At 40.9% G+C, this 18,837-nt stretch overlaps 1 protein-coding gene and 1 long non-coding RNA gene across 2 annotated transcripts in view; both read right to left on the bottom strand.

Annotated features, from left to right (window-relative positions):
* The window catches only part of LOC130384463 (protein asteroid homolog 1-like), a 39,389-nt gene that overhangs the window by 13,557 nt on the left and 6,995 nt on the right, over positions 1–18,837 (bottom strand). The window lies entirely within an intron of this gene.
* LOC130384468 (uncharacterized) lies at positions 2,553–15,181 on the bottom strand. Its single transcript, XR_008895876.1, has 5 exons — positions 14,991–15,181; positions 5,500–5,581; positions 5,065–5,147; positions 4,407–4,458; positions 2,553–4,014 (listed from the first exon to the last, which is right to left on the bottom strand). It is a non-coding gene; the product is annotated as an uncharacterized LOC130384468 (long non-coding RNA).

The following is an 18,837-nucleotide window of genomic DNA, read 5'->3' as shown; positions in this document are numbered from 1 at the left end:
CAGGAAACAGTTCAGACGCAAAGACTGAGAGCAGGAGGTGGACCACAGGTGTGTGTGTGTGTGTGTGTGTGTGTGTGTGTGTGTGTGTGTGTGTGTGTGTGTGTGTGTGTGTGTGTGTGTGTGTGTGTGTGTGTGTTGGAATGTGTGCCTGATCGATGTCCGTCTATTCGTTTGTGTTAAACACACTGATAGTGAGTGTTCTTACCACTGGGTATCCAAGGTTTACCAGAGCGACCGTACCAGTGCAGAGAAACCGTACCATTAGATTCAAGATTCAGACGAGATCCGGGTGTTCCAGTTCCTGGGGTGACTGGCTAATTGTGAAAGGCTACAGTAATAGTCTTCACATTTTACTTCCGCCTTTTTTATATTCACTGCAATAACCACTAACCACAGTTCACATCGCTTTAAAGTCGTTATGTATCTGCACTTCTCTCTCTCATTTACATGACTTACAAAAAACAAATGGGACAAAATTAGCTGCAAGAATAATTTTTCTAGATCTCTCAACTCAACAAAGTGTGCGCGTTCGACAGATGAGCTATAAACAACAATGTGTGTGTGTTCGATTGGATGTTCTCAGAAAGTCGTCAAGGTTTTTGAAGTGAGGAGGGATGTTGGTTAAGGGTAAAGTCCTCTTACAGTGCTCAAGTACATAAACACTCAGTTCACCCAATACTTACTGAATTTCCACACCCACCAGATGGTGACATTTTATCATTCCTGTCACTATCATGCATTTTATAATTTATTATATACTTTTTATTTTTACAGTATTTGACCACAGCTTTCATTGTTGATAATCTTGTTAGGACACTTGGAAAAAAAACAACGTGTTTTCCTCTTTGCTCCCATGATTTATGTTGCATCTAAACCTTTATCAGACAGTTTGTGAAACCTTCCACCTACATTTAAAACCCGCTCTCACTTCTTGCTCTCATCACTATAAGATTTGAAATTTACACCCTGCCTCAATAACTGCGGAGGGGCGTCAGAAAAACCATTTATGGCTCAGACGTTTCCACCTTTGCGTTGCCGCGGTTGTACTCGCTACTGACCTTCCCAGAAAGTAAAACTGGCAAGGGAAGCTCTATAAAGGTCGAAAAGCCAGGGGTTGAAAACACTGAGGATGAAGACAAGCCCGGCCTACCGCAACAGGGTATAGGACTTTAGTTTAGAGAGTAGTTGGTACAGAAGCCTCCCAATAGAGTAGAACCTTGGCATTTGAATGCAGCAGGGATAGTTAAATTATACCGTCCTTCCCACTGGTATTAAAAAAAATCTAAAAATCTAAAACAAAAAGTGTTGCGGTCTGAATCCCACCTGGTAGTATGCATTAGGAACCGTGGGTCTTTAACAGAAATCCCCTTATTTGTCAATACCCCTGTCCTCAGGGCCGGCTTTTTATATATTAGGTAAAAACATCTAATTTGCTGAAATTCAGTGATAGGTTATACAATTAAGAACAAACAACGGTGGGCCTCTTCATAACTAATTTATATATTTTTTTAATTCAATAATGTCTATTTCTTTTTTTACAAACATTCATTTTTGGTGCCCCTCAGGTACTTGGTGCCCTACGCACTCTGCGTATAGTGAGCGGCGGGCCTGCCTGTCCTAGTGATCAAGTGTTTTCCTACTTGGTTTCAGCGGCTAACCCTAACCCTTCTCCATTCCTTACTGCACACACTTTCCCCTAAAGTCCTCAGACAGCGGCCAGCCCAGAGCCGCCTTATAAGCCCCTCCCCAAACCACGCAACACCAACGCTGCAACGCATCACCTCAAGCAGGAGGCTCCTCAAACGGAGTCCGGGCGTTCAGACGGAGACTCCAGATCTGGTGGTCAGGGGAGCGTCATACAAACAGGAAGCTCCCATAGTCCACCAGGAGACGCCTCCCCCAATAAGTTGAGCTCTTGCGATGAAACGCTACCGGAGAGGGAAAGCGCATCCCAATGCAGCGATGAAGACGGTAACCGATAGCCTCACAAGCACCCCTTTTATTAGATGAGCCCAGTAGAACAAGTACCCCCTTTCATTAGATTAGCCCAGTAGAACCAGCACCCCTTTTATTAGATTAGCCCAGTAGAACCAGCACCCCTTTTATTAGATTAGCCCAGTAGTACCCTTCTGATGTCTCTTAAGCATTGTCACCAACACCAATCAACATCATTATGGAAATTACCTTTCCTATATTTTCCTCTTTTAAGGGCTTCTTTGTCACCATTTAGTGACAAAGAAGCTAAATGACCTAAATATAACACACATGACTCATCTTTAAATAATCATGTTGTTAATCCCCAGCCGTCTCCAATACAAATTTCACATTTCCTCCATTACTGTGGTCTTCTGAAGTATGTCTCTTTTGTTCCAGAGAACTAGGGTCATCCAGGAGATCATTCCGGAAGTCTTCCAGGAAATCCCAGCCAATCAGAGAGGAGGAAGAAGAGTTTCTAGGTCAAATGGCCTTCAGCGACGAAGAGCGCCAACAAGGTGTGCCCAGCATGGTTAGACCAGAGCCTGAGGGGGAGTGATGACTATAGTTTTTTTTTTACAATTTGTTTTATTAAACAGAAAATATGGTGGTCATTATTTATACATAGCCTGTTATTCTTGGTGCTTTATAGTACCAATAACCACTTCACCTAGATGCATTCAAAACTGATTTCTGTATTGTAACAAATTTGAAAATCATTTAACAATCCACTTCAAGTACTCTTTATTCATATTCTTCAAATTAACAATCTTGATCAATGGCCTCAGCCATAATGCAATCTAACAAGAACCCATGCAACACAGTATGGTACTCCTTCAGATTCCCCTACTGCGATAGCCTGGTAAGAGATCAAATAAAAGGCATTTGGTTCCATGTTAGATATTTACCAATTAACTCCTCGATCAATGTCTACCGACTTGTCACATATCCGGCCTTATGTTATTGGCTTCATAGTCCTAAAATTGATATCTACAGATCAAGTTCACCAGTAAGTATGCTTAAGCTGCTCAGCTGTCCCAATTCCCCAAAACAAAATCTGTAAAGATAAAGTATCTTTATTAATTAAACAAGTTTTCAAAAATCATCTGAAGCACTTGGAGTCCTCAAGGAATAAAACACAGATGCAGGGGAAAAGAGATACCTTTAAAGAAACAAAGTGGAGCGACCCAGGGACAATTCTGGTTTGGGTTTAAGATTAAGGATGGTTAACTTTTATTATTGGTGTTTGGTTAAGTTTAGGCATTAGTGATTGCATTAAAGATTGTTTAGATATTAGGAAAGAGTTTAGGTATTTGAGATGTTTAGTTAGATGGTCAAGTTTAAGTACTAGGTTAAGGTAAGAGTTTAGGCATTTCAGCTATTTAGTTAGATGGTCAGGTTTGGGTACTAGGTTAGGTTGAGGTAAGCGAGTTTAGGAATTTGAGCTCTTTAGTTAGATGGTCAAGTTTTGGGATTAGGTTAGGTTGAGGTAAGCGAGTTTAGGCCTTCGAGATGTTTAGTTAAATGGTTCGGTTTAGGTACTCGGTTAAGGTAAGAGAGTTTAGGCATTTGAGATCTTTAGTTTGATGGTTAAGTTTGGGGATAAGGTTGGCTTTTTGTTTTGTTAAACAAGTTACTTTAGGCCTTTTATATGATTCAATTTAGTACATTAGAAAGAAAGATTAGAAAGATTGTTAAGCTCAGGTTAGCTCCAGCTTTGTCCCTTTAGTCGCTCCCTTAGAAAGAGGGTTCAGAGGTAACTGGGTTAGAAATACAATAGTTGGGGTCACAGAAATAAAATGTACAAGTCATTCTAAACATGCTTTTCCTACAACATGGTGTGAATTACAGTACTTTGTTTTAAAGTTCAAATGGTAAAGTGTTAACAGTCTGGTGAGTAGGAGGCAGGGGGAGTTGCAGGAGTTGTTGAGCTCCGAGTGGTTATGTCTGGGGTAGATTGGATTGTAGGTGTAGCCAGGGATCCTCAGGGTGGATGGGGAGTAGGCCATCGTTGTAGATCAACTGTTCGGTCATCGTACTCTGAAATAAATTGAAGGCAAAAAGTAAAGTCAGTCTCACAGTGTGCTGGCAGATTTAGAAGACATTTTGATCACCAAACGTGAAAGCCAATCAAAGACACAAATGCAGTAACAGCACCATCTGGCGTCAAACATGGGTCATTACATTCAGTCATTTAGGTTGGATTTGATATTGATTTACAGGAGAGAAAAGGCTTCAAGTCATTACGTCAACAACATCAAAATCGTCAGTGCTGGATTACCATCTTTCATAAATAAAGTATATGTATAATTGATACAAGTCAGTTGAGCTATTCCCAGAGAGTCTTCTGCCTTTTTAGGAAAATTGGGAGGGATTATGTGATTGCCATTTGGTCCATTTAAGAATGAGGAACCATTTATCAAAGTTCTCACCTGGGTCTCTCCACCATGGCAACTGCACAGCCATCTGCTCTTCCATCGTGACCTGAAAAAATAAGTAATTTGTTGATCCCAAGTGGAAATTAGTCATAGCAAGAAGGGCAAAAAATATACACCAAGGGTAGATATAAAAATACCAAGGATGGAAGCAAGCATTGTGTAACCGGGAAGGGCAATTATTCATTTTTACGATTCTTAAACATTAGCCAATATCAGTTTAAGTAAGCGAAAAAAAAAAATCAAAAGCGCACACTAAGAGCATTATTTTGAGATGGTATCGATTGATTATTTGTATACAATGGCCCCAACCAAGTGTAAATGTATCCAACAGTGGCATTGTCATCATGCACTGAAAGCTTCCTGAAATGTTAGTGTTGGGTTTGAGAGGTAACAACATCAAGACGTTGGGGATACGGTACCGCTGCAGGGAGTAGTATCACCCTAGCATCTTAACAGGTCATCTGTTTCATGTACTTCTCTCAAATAAATAAGGGGGGGGGGAGAGAGGGACCTCTCTTCAGCACCATTTACTTTTAATCTGGTGGACAAAAAGCCCAGCTATAATTTGCTGATGAACCCAGCTACTGTGTCCTAGATTTTTCAGATGATAAGAATTACTTTATTGAACCTTTAATCGGTCTGAAGAATTCACCTTTCCTGGACGAGGAGCTGGTTGGTCTTGACACCTCCCGCTGACCGCCACCGCAGGGACCTCCGACTGCGTCGCCTCAGTCCCTTCAGGAACACACGTGACCCATTGGCACACTGGACGTTTGTTTTCTCCCCACTAATGCAGTCCAACACTTCACTCAGATGTCAATAGTGTATTTTAGATCCACTTTAACAGCACAGTACATAGTGGGCTGTTTTGATAGAACTAATTACAATAGTTATTACTCCCAACCCCAAAAGCCAGCCACATGTCATACACATCCTGACTAGTCCTAGTGGCCGAGAATGCTTTCTTAACAGCAAGTCAGAATGAACACATCTGTATGGATTACTTTAGATCTGTACGATGAGTCGCTGACCGTGTCATTCTAAACAATCCAAGCAAGCCATCAATATATGTATTCCGTTGTCTTACCCTTCAGCATCTGCAGAGCTGCACCACTCCTGGTCTTCCCTCCACCTACAGCTTCCAGCGCCAGTCCTGAATTTGACAAACACTGTAGAACACTGATCTTGAATTAAATGTTCAGGGGCCAACCCTACCCCTGAACAAAAATAATTCAAGACATTTCTTTCATGGTTCAACGTTCATAAATAATTGTCAATGCTTAAATTCCTTGCAAATAAGTAATATGAAGGACAGCATGAGGCATATCTAGCAAGATGATTAATTTACAGTGAGAACCATATGTTTTTATAGAGCAAACAATTTAACTCAAGTAAATTGCCATAGAAAGTGATAAACCTTACTTGCCTCAATTGCTGATGTTTGTACATGGACTTTGGGAAATTTGTCAAAATATTGAAATGTAAAATTTGTCAAAATTTTAATTTGCAGTACTACAAATCGGAATTTGCCGGTGTTGATGTTCATAGGACAAAGTGCAAGTACTAACAATCGCTAGGCAAACCCATTCCCCGTATACAGCAGCTATAGCTAGCTAATGCAAATGATAGACAATTAAGTAATATGAATAAATACAACACACAGGTTAGCTACCAGGCAAAACGCTCCCAACACAATTGTGTTGGAGAAAACTGCTTACCAGTCTACCAGGTGAAACGCTACCAACACAGTTGCGTTGGAGCAAACTAGCTTCCAGGCTACCAGGTGAAACGCTGCCAACACAGTTGCGTTGGAGCAAACTAGCTTCCAAGTTACCAGGTGAAACTCTCCCAACACAGTTGCGTTGGAGCAAACAAGCTTCCAGGCTACCAGGTGAAACGCTCCCAACACAGTTGCGTTGGAGCAAACTACCTTCCAAGCTACCAGGTGAAACTCTCCCAACACAGTTGCGTTGGAGCAAACTAGCTTCCAGGCTACCAGGTGAAATTTACTGTACAGTCAGTCAATCTTATAGCCAAAGGTTGACTATACTCCCCAATTGGACAACTGCAATTGTCCGAGTACATATTTCAGATTATATTGCACAGAATAAAACCACATTGCAATGACATAAAATTTCAAAGAATTAAAATCATATAGAGCATACAACTGAAAAAAATTAAAAACGTATAATGCATAGAATTGCAAAGAATTAAAATCATAGAGCATAGAATTGCAAAGACTTAAAATCGTATAATGCATAGAATTGCAAATAATTAAAATCGTAGTGCATAGAATTGCAAAGAATTAAAATCACAGAGCATAGAACTGCAAATAATTAAAATCGTATAATGCATAGAATTGCAAAGAATTAAAATCGTAGTGCATAGAATTGCAAAGAATTAAAATCATAGAGCATAGAACTGCAAATAATTTAAATCGTGTAATGCATAGAACTGCAAAGAATTAAAATCGAAGTGCATAGAATTGCAAAAAATTAAAATCGAAGTGCATAGAATTGCAAAGAATTAAAATCGTATAATGCATAGAATTGCAAAGAATTAAAATCGTAGTGCATAGAATTGCAAAAAATTAAAATCGTAGTGCATAGAATTGCAAAGAATTAAAATCGTAGTGCATAGAATTGCAAAGAATTAAAATCACAGAGCATAGAACTGAAAATAATTAAAATCACAGAGCATAGAACTGCAAAGAATTAAAATCAGAGCATAGAACTGCAAATAATTAAAATCGTATAATGCATAGAATTGCAAAGGATGAAAAATCGAAGTGCATAGAATTGCAAAGAATTAAAATCGTAGTGCATAGATTGCAAAGAATTAAAATCGTATAATGCATAGAATTGCAAAGAATTAAAATCGAAGTGCATAGAATTGCAAAGAATTAAAATCGTATAATGCATAGAATGGCAAAGAATTAAAATCGTAGTGCATAGAATTGCAAAGAATTAGAATCGTAGTGCATAGAATTGCAAAGAATTAAAATCACAGAGCATAGAACTGCAAATAATTAAAATCGTATAATGCATAGAATTGCAAAGAATGAAAAATCGAAGTGCATAGAATTGCAAAGAATTAAAATCGTATAATGCATAGAATTGCAAAGAATTAAAATCGTAGTGCATAGAATTGCAAAAAAATAAAATCGTAGTGCATAGAATTGCAAAGAATTAAAATCGTAGTGCATAGAATTGCAAAGAATTAAAATCACAGAGCATAGAACTGAAAAGAATTAAAATCACAGAGCATAGAACTGCAAAGAATTAAAATCACAGAGCATAGAACTGCAAATAATTAAAATCGTATAATGCATAGAATTGCAAAGGATGAAAAATCGAAGTGCATAGAATTGCAAAGAATTAAAATCGTAGTGCATAGAATTGCAAAGAATTAAAATCGTATAATGCATAGAATTGCAAAGAATTAAAATCGTATAATGCATAGAATGGCAAAGAATTAAAATCGTAGTGCATAGAATTGCAAAGAATTAGAATCGTAGTGCATAGAATTGCAAAGAATTAAAATCACAGAGCATAGAACTGCAAATAATTAAAATCGTATAATGCATAGAATTGCAAAGAATGAAAAATCGAAGTGCATAGAATTGCAAATAATTAAAATCGTGTAATGCATAGAACTGCAAAGAATTAAAATCGAAGTGCATAGAATTGCAAAAAATTAAAATCGAAGTGCATAGAATTGCAAAGAATTAAAATCGTATAATGCATAGAATTGCAAAAAATTAAAATCGTAGTGCATAGAATTGCAAAGAATTAAAATCGTAGTGCATAGAATTGCAAAGAATTAAAATCACAGAGCATAGAACTGAAAATAATTAAAATCACAGAGCATAGAACTGCAAAGAATTAAAATCAGAGCATAGAACTGCAAAGAATTAAAATCGTATAATGCATAGAATTGCAAAGGATGAAAAATCGAAGTGCATAGAATTGCAAAGAATTAAAATCGTAGTGCATAAGTTGCAAAGAATTAAAATCGTATAATGCATAGAATTGCAAAGAATTAAAATCGAAGTGCATAGAATTGCAAAGAATTAAAATCGTATAATGCATAGAATGGCAAAGAATTAAAATCGTAGTGCATAGAATTGCAAAGAATTAGAATCGTAGTGCATAGAATTGCAAAGAATTAAAATCACAGAGCATAGAACTGCAAATAATTAAAATCGTATAATGCATAGAATTGCAAAGAATGAAAAATCGAAGTGCATAGAATTGCAAAGAATTAAAATCGTATAATGCATAGAATTGCAAAGAATTAAAATCGTAGTGCATAGAATTGCAAAAAAATAAAATCGTAGTGCATAGAATTGCAAAGAATTAAAATCGTAGTGCATAGAATTGCAAAGAATTAAAATCACAGAGCATAGAACTGAAAAGAATTAAAATCACAGAGCATAGAACTGCAAAGAATTAAAATCACAGAGCATAGAACTGCAAATAATTAAAATCGTATAATGCATAGAATTGCAAAGGATGAAAAATCGAAGTGCATAGAATTGCAAAGAATTAAAATCGTAGTGCATAGAATTGCAAAGAATTAAAATCGTATAATGCATAGAATTGCAAAGAATTAAAATCGTATAATGCATAGAATTGCAAAGAATTAAAATCGTAGTGCATAGAATTGCAAAGAATTAAAATCGTAGTGCATAGAATAGCAAAGAATTAAAATCGTATAATGCATAGAATTGCAAAGAATTAAAATCGTATAATGCATAGAATTGCAAAGAATTAAAATCGAAGTGCATAGAATTGCAAAGAATTAAAATCGAAGTGCATAGAATTGCAAATAATTAAAATCGTATAATGCATAGAATGGCAAAGAATTAAAATCGTAGTGCATAGAATTAGAATCGTAGTGCATAGAATTGCAAAGAATTAAAATCACAGAGCATAGAACTGCAAATAATTAAAATCGTATAATGCATAGAATTGCAAAGAATGAAAAATCGAAGTGCATAGAATTGCAAATAATTAAAATCGTAGTGCATAGAATTGCAAAGAATTAAAATCGTATAATGCATAGAATTGCAAAGAATTAAAATCGAAGTGCATAGAATTGCAAAGAATTAAAATCGAAGTGCATAGAATTGCAAAGAATTAAAATCGAAGTGCATAGAATTGCAAAGAATTAAAATCGTATAATGCATAGAATTGCAAAGAATTAAAATCGTAGTGCATAGAATCAAACCACATTGCAAAGATTTTAAATCGTTTAGCACAGAATAAAACCACATTGAAGTCATCAAGCAGCAGTAGCCTACAACTTCAGCAGCAGTCAACAGTTTGCAAATGTATGGAAAGTTGTAAAAAGGAAAGATTCAAAAAAGGGAGAATGTAGAGTATTGTGTGCATGTGTAAATCAACTAATCCATCTCTTAAATTCAAACCTACCAAGCCAAAAACCAACAATTGAAACCAAACCCATGCCCACAGTCATTCGTCTAGTTTGAGGTCACAACTTCACACTCGCCCTAATTTTGTTTTGCCAGACATCCGTTCTGGGTTTTTCCCAGAACTTCCAGTTCTTTGTGGATTCCTGAGGGAGGTGAAGTGACATCAAATTGTAAAATCCAGAATTGCACAGATGTCATTTCCACTAGGAATGTTCTGTAGTCCAGTGGTGCTGTGAAACAAAAAAGCAATTGGTGAAAATAGTTGCATTCGCCAATTGGTATACTTACCATTTAACTTTCGGTTTAACCAATTCCAATTTTGCCCAAACGTTGAACTTTCACAATATTTGCAGGTGTTCTTCCATTTTGCGTCCAGTTCAAGAGCACACCCTTCCCAGTGTCCAGACAGGTTGTCGTTGTTGTAGCAGTCCGCAGTGTTGGTAAAGTCAGTCGTTTAGTCGTCCCCCGTTAGGCCTCATACAAACACGTGCAACAATGCACTCAAAAACAACCTACAACACTGCACTAAACTTAGAATGAGCAAAAACCAAACAGACGAGCGGTAAAATCCAGGTTAAGTTTAGGGGAAAGAATAGTGATGTGTGTGCGGTGGACCAATTCCCAAGTTTTGAGGCCGGCAGCCAAACTCAACCAAACAAATTCAACCAGCTCATGGAATAACAAACGATGGGTGACTCACTGCGGGGTTCCTCGCTCCCCCAAACAAACAAGCAACCGCGGGACCATTTTAATTCCCGTTTGCGAGCAACGCAAAATAATTCATCGCCGCACGTGCGGGGTGAAAGAGGTGAACTCAATTGACTAGCAGTTGACTAGCGAGAAGCTCGAGCCGATAAAGAGTTTCCCTCCGTATCGAACGCAGCATATGAAAAACCTGTCTAGAATAAAAGTGATCAAATATTAATGTACCCTTCTATTTTGTATTTGGGTCGCAAAGCAACTAGGTAAGATATAGGCATTTGGAAATGTGATTATTGCAATTATTCATGTCTCCGTTTTAGTTTATTATCGGTCCTGTCTGGCTTTCATTTTCCTAACCTATCAAACCTCTAGGCCTACATAACAAAATAAGCGGTCTCCGAAATTGATTGAAAAAAACGCTGTTATTGAATATCCCTCTCCATTGTGAGGCTTTTCCCCAAAGAAATGTAACTCGGCCTAGGTCGATCCAAACCCGGGACATATTACATTTAAGATTTTCTTCTCTTTTTTAACATATTACGAGATAACAGGGCTAATACAATCTGATTTGATATGATTGCATTCGCCATTATGCAATCAGACTAAATGGCAATAATTGTAATGGAGTGTGTGTGTGTGTGTGTGTGTGTGTGTGTACACGTGTTTCTCCGCGAGTGCGTGTGTCCAGACTCAATGCAGGCATCGGGGCCTGACCTGACCCCAATAGGGCCGGGCTTGGAGACCAAAGCCCGTTCATAGAACCAAGTGCAAGTACTAACAATCCCTAGGTTAACCCATACCCCTTAAACAGCAGTGATAGCTGGCTACTGCAGATGCTACACAATTAAATACCATGAATAAATACAACATACAGGTTACCAGGTGAAACGCTCCCAACACAGTTGCGTTGGAGCAAACAACAATCCAAGCTACCAGATGAAACGCTCCGAACACAGTTGCGTTGGAGCAAATTACCTTTAAGGCTACAAGGTGAAACGCTCAAAACACTGTTGCATTGGAGCAAGCTACCTTACAAGCTACCAGGTGAAACGCTCCCAACACAGTTTCGAATAGCAAACTATCTTCCAAGCTATAGGTGAAACGCTCCCAAGTTCCCCAACACAGTTGCGTTGGAGCAAACTAGCTTCCAGGTGAAACGCTCCCAATACAATTGCATTTGCTGTACAGTCAGTATGTTTACATACACATCTTATAGCCATAGGTCGACAATACTCCCTAATTGGACAGCTGCAATTGTCCGAGTACATATTTCAGATTATAGTGCACAGAATAAAACCACATTGCAATGACTTAAAATCGTAGTGCATACAATTACAAAGAATTAAAATCATATAGAGCATACAACTGCAAATAATTAAAATCAGTGCATAGATTTGCAAAGAAAAAAAATCGTATAATGCATAGAATTGCAAAGAATGAAAATCGTATAATGCATAGAATTTCAAAGAATGAAAATCGTATAATGCATAGAATTGCAAAGAATTAAAATCGTAGTGCATAGAATTGCAAAGAATTAGAATCGTAGTGCATAGAATTGCAAAGAATTAAAATCGTAGTGCATAGAATTGCAAAGAATTAAAATCGTATTGCATAGAATCAAACCACATTGCAAAGATTTTAAATCGTTTAGCACAGAATAAAACCACATTGAAGTCATCAAGCAGCAGTAGCCTATAGCCTACAACTTCAGCCGCAGTCAACAATTTGCAAATGTATGGAAAGTTGTAAAAAGGAAAGATTCAAAAAAGGGAGAATGATACTGTGTGCATGTGTAAATCAACTAATCTTGCGCTTGTTTGCTTTCACCAATTCCAACTTTGCACAAACGTTGAACTTTCACAATAGTTGCAGGTGTCCTTCCATTTTGCGTCCAGTTTCAAGAGCACACACTTATAGTGTCCAGACAGGTTGCCGGTGTTGTAGCGGTCCGCAGCGTTAGTAAAGTCAGTCGTTTAGTCGTCCCCCGTTAGGCCTCATACAAACACGTGCAACAATGCACTCAAAAACATACAACACTGCACTAAACATAGAATGAGCAAAAACCAAACAGACGAGCGGTAAAATCCAGGTTAAGTTTAGGGGAAAGAATAGTGATGTGTGTGCGGTGGACCAATTCCCAAGTTCTGAGGCCGACAGCCAAACTCAACCAAACAAATTCAACCAGCTCATGGAATAACAAACGATGGGTGACTCACTGCGGGGTTCCTCGCTCCCCCAAACAAACAAGCAACCGCGGGACCATTTTAATTCCCGTTTGCGAGCAACGCAAAATAATTCATCGCCGCACGTGCGGGGTGAAAGAGGTGAACTCAATTGACTAGCAGTTGACTAGCGAGAAGCTCGAGCCGATAAAGAGTTTCCCTCCGTATCGAACGCAGCATATGAAAAACCTGTCTAGAATAAAAGTGATCAAATATTAATGTACCCTTCTATTTTGTATTTGGGTCGCAAAGCAACTAGGTAAGATATAGGCATTTGGAAATGTGATTATTGCAATTATTCATGTCTCCGTTTTAGTTTATTATCGGTCCTGTCTGGCTTTCATTTTCCTAACCTATCAAACCTCTAGGCCTACATAACAAAATAAGCGGTCTCCGAAATTGATTGAAAAAAACGCTGTTATTGAATATCCCTCTCCATTGTGAGGCTTTTCCCCAAAGAAATGTAACTCGGCCTAGGTCGATCCAAACCCGGGACATATTACATTTAAGATTTTCTTCTCTTTTTTAACATATTACGAGATAACAGGGCTAATACAATCTGATTTGATATGATTGCATTCGCCATTATGCAATCAGACTAAATGGCAATAATTGTAATGGAGTGTGTGTGTGTGTGTGTGTGTGTGTGTGTGTGTGTGTGTGTGTGTGTGTGTGTGTGTGTGTGTGTGTGTACGTGTTTCTGCGCGAGTGCGTGTGTCCAGACTCAATGCAGGCATCGGGGCCTGACCTGACCCCAATAGGGCCGGGCTTGGAGACCAAAGCCCGTTCATAGAACCAAGTGCAAGTACTAACAATCCCTAGGTTAACCCATACCCCTTAAACAGCAGTGATAGCTGGCTACTGCAGATGCTACACAATTAAATACCATGAATAAATACAACATACAGGTTACCAGGTGAAACGCTCCCAACACAGTTGCGTTGGAGCAAACAACAATCCAAGCTACCAGATGAAACGCTCCGAACACAGTTGCGTTGGAGCAAATTACCTTTAAGGCTACAAGGTGAAACGCTCAAAACACTGTTGCATTGGAGCAAGCTACCTTACAAGCTACCAGGTGAAACGCTCCCAACACAGTTTCGAATAGCAAACTATCTTCCAAGCTATAGGTGAAACGCTCCCAAGTTCCCCAACACAGTTGCGTTGGAGCAAACTAGCTTCCAGGTGAAACGCTCCCAATACAATTGCATTTGCTGTACAGTCAGTATGTTTACATACACATCTTATAGCCATAGGTCGACAATACTCCCTAATTGGACAGCTGCAATTGTCCGAGTACATATTTCAGATTATATTGCACAGAATAAAACCACATTGCAATGACTTAAAATCGTAGTGCATACAATTACAAAGAATTAAAATCATATAGAGCATACAACTGCAAATAATTAAAATCAGTGCATAGATTTGCAAAGAAAAAAAATCGTATAATGCATAGAATTGCAAAGAATGAAAATCGTATAATGCATAGAATTTCAAAGAATGAAAATCGTATAATGCATAGAATTGCAAAGAATTAAAATCGTAGTGCATAGAATTGCAAAGAATTAGAATCGTAGTGCATAGAATTGCAAAGAATTAAAATCGTAGTGCATAGAATTGCAAAGAATTAAAATCGTATTGCATAGAATCAAACCACATTGCAAAGATTTTAAATCGTTTAGCACAGAATAAAACCACATTGAAGTCATCAAGCAGCAGTAGCCTATAGCCTACAACTTCAGCCGCAGTCAACAATTTGCAAATGTATGGAAAGTTGTAAAAAGGAAAGATTCAAAAAAGGGAGAATGATACTGTGTGCATGTGTAAATCAACTAATCTTGCGCTTGTTTGCTTTCACCAATTCCAACTTTGCACAAACGTTGAACTTTCACAATAGTTGCAGGTGTCCTTCCATTTTGCGTCCAGTTTCAAGAACCGGTGTTGTAGCGGTCCGCAGCGTTAGTAAAGTCAGTCGTTTAGTCGTCCCCCGTTAGGCCTCATACAAACACGTGCAACAATGCACTCAAAAACATACAACACTGCACTAAACATAGAATGAGCAAAAACCAAACAGACGAGCGGTAAAAACCCAGGTTAAGTTTAGGGGAAAGAATAGTGATGTGTGTGTGCGGTGGACACATTCTGAAGCCAGCAGCCAAACACAACCAAACAACTTCAACCAGCTCAAGGAATAACAAACGATGGGTGACTTACATGCGGGCGTCCTCGCTCCCCCGTTGGTGGCCACGTTGTCCGGATTGTTCAGTCAAAAGCGCACAAAAAGCAAACAAGCAACCGCGGGACCATTTTAATACGCGTTTGGGATCAACGCAAAATAATGCGTCGCCGCACGTGCGGGTGAACTCAATTAAGAGCTAATGAGAACGAGAACGGGATGGCTGTGACAAGCGAGAAGCTCGAGCCGATAAAGAGTTTCCCTCCGTACCCTATCGAACCGAGCGCATGAAAAACCTGTCTATAATAAAAGTGATCAAATATTAATGTAATTTTTCTATTTTGTGTTTGGGTCGCATAGGCTACGAACTAAAGGTAAAATTAAGGCATTTTGAAATGTGATAATTGCAATTATTGATGTCTACTGTTTGGTTTATTAGTCTGTCCTGTCGTGCTCTCATTTTCCAAACCTATCAAACCTCTTCATAACGAGATAAGCGGTCTCCCAAGTTGATGAAAAACAAACTCTGTTATTGATTGTCCCTCTCCATTGTGAGGCTTTTCCCCAAAGAAATGTAACAGGTCAATCCAAACCCGGGTTATATAATATTTAATATTTATTTTTTTACATAGATTTCAGGGCTAATACAATCAGATCTGATGTGATTGCATTCGCGCTAATGCAATCAGTCTAAATGGCAATAATAGTAATGTAGTAGGCCGTAGTGTGCGTGTTTACGTGTGTATGCGTGTGTGTTTACATGTGTGTGTTTACATGTGTGTGTGCGCGTGCGTGCGTGTGTGTGTGTGTGTGTGTGTGTGTGTGTGTGTGTGTGTGTGTGTGTGTGTGTGTGTGTGTGTGTGTGTGTGTGTGTGTGTACGTGTTTCTCTCTGTGTTTATTACATTTATTTAAAACAAGACACATTTGTGTGTGGATCAGAAATGTGTTTGTGAAACATATTTTTGTTTATGGATTTATTTTACATTCACTTTATTTATAAATCACAAAATACACTTGTGAATCCTTCTCTGTGCATTCATTATTAATGAGACTGTTCTCAGCCCAAAGAAGAGAGCCGCAGCCTCGGGCAGCAGAAGCCGGCCCTGGAGGTGGATCTCCAGCTGATGAAGAAGGACAGGGACCTGCTGAAGGCTCCGGGGGCGGGGCCTGCTGGGAGGAGGTTCTCAAACAAGAGCTTTGATTGGATCTCTTGGAAGCATATGTGGCTGTAGAGGGAAGCTGAGCAGTGAGGTTGATCAGATAGGTACGTATTTAATAGAAGGGACCAAATGTGGACTTGAACAAACGTGTTTGGCTCACTGCTGAGCTTAACGACACTAGATGTGTAGCTTCAGATCCAGGGAGGAACGTTTGAGGAAGGTGTGTGGAGTACCTTCATGGAGAGCTGCTGTTGGAGTGACTGGATCTGTTCCTGCATGGCCAGCTCCACGTCGAGGTTGATCAATGCAGCAGCTGAGCGCTTGGTGTCTGCCCCCCCCCCCCCCCCCCCCCCCCTTGGATAATGACGTGCCAGTCAGGGTCCGCCCCCAGCGGCCCTGGAGGAAGCAGACAGTCGGGGTCACAACAGGGAGCCCGGTTCTAAGGGAGGGTCTCACATGAGGTCATGCTCTCTCCAAGTTGCTTTTCAGCGTCATTGTGAGAATGAGAGTGACTCGTTGATGGTAAAGACCCTCTGAGAAGGTTAGGGTGAGACGTTGGTATTGAAATGTGTTTGGTTTTAAATCATATTATGTCATCTTTGATATCATATCATCTCATCTCATCTCATCTTCATCCGCTTATCCGGGGTCGGCTCGCGGGGGGAGCAGCTCAAGCAGGGGGCCCCAGACTTCCCTTTCCCGGGCCACATTGACCAGCTCTGACGGGGGGATCCCGAGGCGTTCCCAGGCCAGTGTTGAGATATAATCTCTCCACCTAGTCCTGGGTCTTCCCCGAGGTCTCCTCCCCACTGGACGTGCCTGAAACACCTCCCAAGGGAGGCGTCCAGTGGGCATCCTTACCAGATGCCCGAACCACCTCAGCTGAGAGCAGTGGCTCTAATCCGAGTTCCTCCCCTCCTTTCCGGCACCTTGGAGTACACTTTACCAGGGAGGCTGAGAAGTGTGATACACCGGTAATTGGCACACACTCTCTGGTCCCCCTTTTTGAACAGGGGAACCACCACCCCGGTTTGCCACTCCTTTGGCACTGTACTCAACTCCCACGCAATGTTGAATAGGTGCGTCAACCATGACAGCCCCTCAACACCCAGAGCCTTTAGCATTTCTGGCTGGATCTCATCAATCCCTGGGGCTTTGCCACTGCGGAGATGTTTGACTACCTCAGTGACCTCAACCAGGGAAATTGACGACGAAACACCATCAACCTCGAGCTCGGCCTCCAACATAGAGGGTGTGTTATTCGGATTCAGGGGTTCCTCAAAGTGTTCTTTCCAACGTCCGACGACCTCCTCAGTTGAGGTCAACAGAGTCCCATCCTTACTGTACACAGCTTGGATGGTTCCCTGTTTCCCCCTCCTGAGGTGCCGGATAGTCTTCCAGAAACGCTTTGGTGCCGACCGAAAGTCCTTCTCCATGGCCTCTCCGAACTTCTCCCACACCCGCTGCTTAGCCTCCGACACGGCAGCAGCTGCAGCCCTTCGAGCCTGTCGGTACCCTGCAACCGAGTCAAGAGTCCTCCAGGATATCATATCCCGGAAGGCCTCCTTCTTCAATCGGACGGCTTCCCTGACCACCGGTGTCCACCACGGTGTCCGAGGGTTGCCGCCCCTTGAGGAGCCTAAGACCCTGAGGCCACAGCTAGCCGCCGCAGCTTCAGCAATTGAGGCTTTGAACACCGCCGACTCCGGCTCAATGCCCCCAACCTCCACAGGAATGGCAGAAAACTCCGCCGGAGGTGTGAGTTGAAGATACCTAGGACGGGGGCCTCCTCCAGACGTAGGTACACTTATGAGCACCCTTATGTTCGAACATGGTGTTCATTATGGATAATCCATGACTAGTACAGAAGTCCAATAACAAACGACCTCGGGTTTAGATCAGGGAGGCCGTTCCTCCCCACCATGTCTCTCCAGGCGTCTCCATCGTTGCCCACGTGGGCGTTGAAGTCTCCCAGCAGAACTACGGAGTCTCCTACTGGAGCCCCATACAGGACTCCATTCAGGGTCTCCAAGAAGGCCGAGTACTCTGAACTGCTGTTTGGTGCAGACGCACAAACATTCCGAGTTTTCCACCCTACAACCCTTAGGCGCAGGGAGGCGTCCCTCTCGTCTACCGGGGTAAACTCCAACACCGCGGCGCTCAGCCGGGGATTTAGGAGTATCCCCACACCCGCCCGGCGCCTCACGCCCTCGGCAACTCCGGAGAAGAATAGAGTCCAACCCCTATCCAGGAGTACGGTACCAGAGCTGAGACCAGATCTCTGGCTCCACCTCCTTCCTGCCTCACTGCTGATGACTTTGTTACCTACTTTACCCAGAAGGTAAAGGACATTAGCTCCTCTTTTATCCCTGCCTCCAACCTCCCTCCTCCCATCTCCACCTCTGTCTTTACCCAATTTATCCCTCTCACCTCCGAAGAGGTCGACAGAATAACAACATCTAACCATGCCAACACCTGCCCCCTTGACACTATCCCTTCCTCTCTCCTCCAGGCTGTCTCAAGCGACATCCTGCCATTTCTCACTGCACTTTTCAACTCCTCCCTCACTTCAGGCATTGTTCCAGCGTCTTTCAAGACTGCCAGAATGAAGCCTCTCCTGAAAAAACCGACCCTTGATACCACCGACATCCAGAACAACAGACTGGTATCTCTTCTTTCATTCCTCCCTAAAACACTGGAACGTGCCATCGCCAACTGTCCTCC

Source organism: Gadus chalcogrammus, chromosome 6, assembly GCF_026213295.1.
Source record: "Gadus chalcogrammus isolate NIFS_2021 chromosome 6, NIFS_Gcha_1.0, whole genome shotgun sequence".
Classification (NCBI taxonomy): Eukaryota; Metazoa; Chordata; class Actinopteri; order Gadiformes; family Gadidae; genus Gadus; species Gadus chalcogrammus.
The sequence above is the reverse complement of the archived record's forward strand: the minus strand, read 5'-3'. Positions and strand labels throughout refer to the sequence as shown.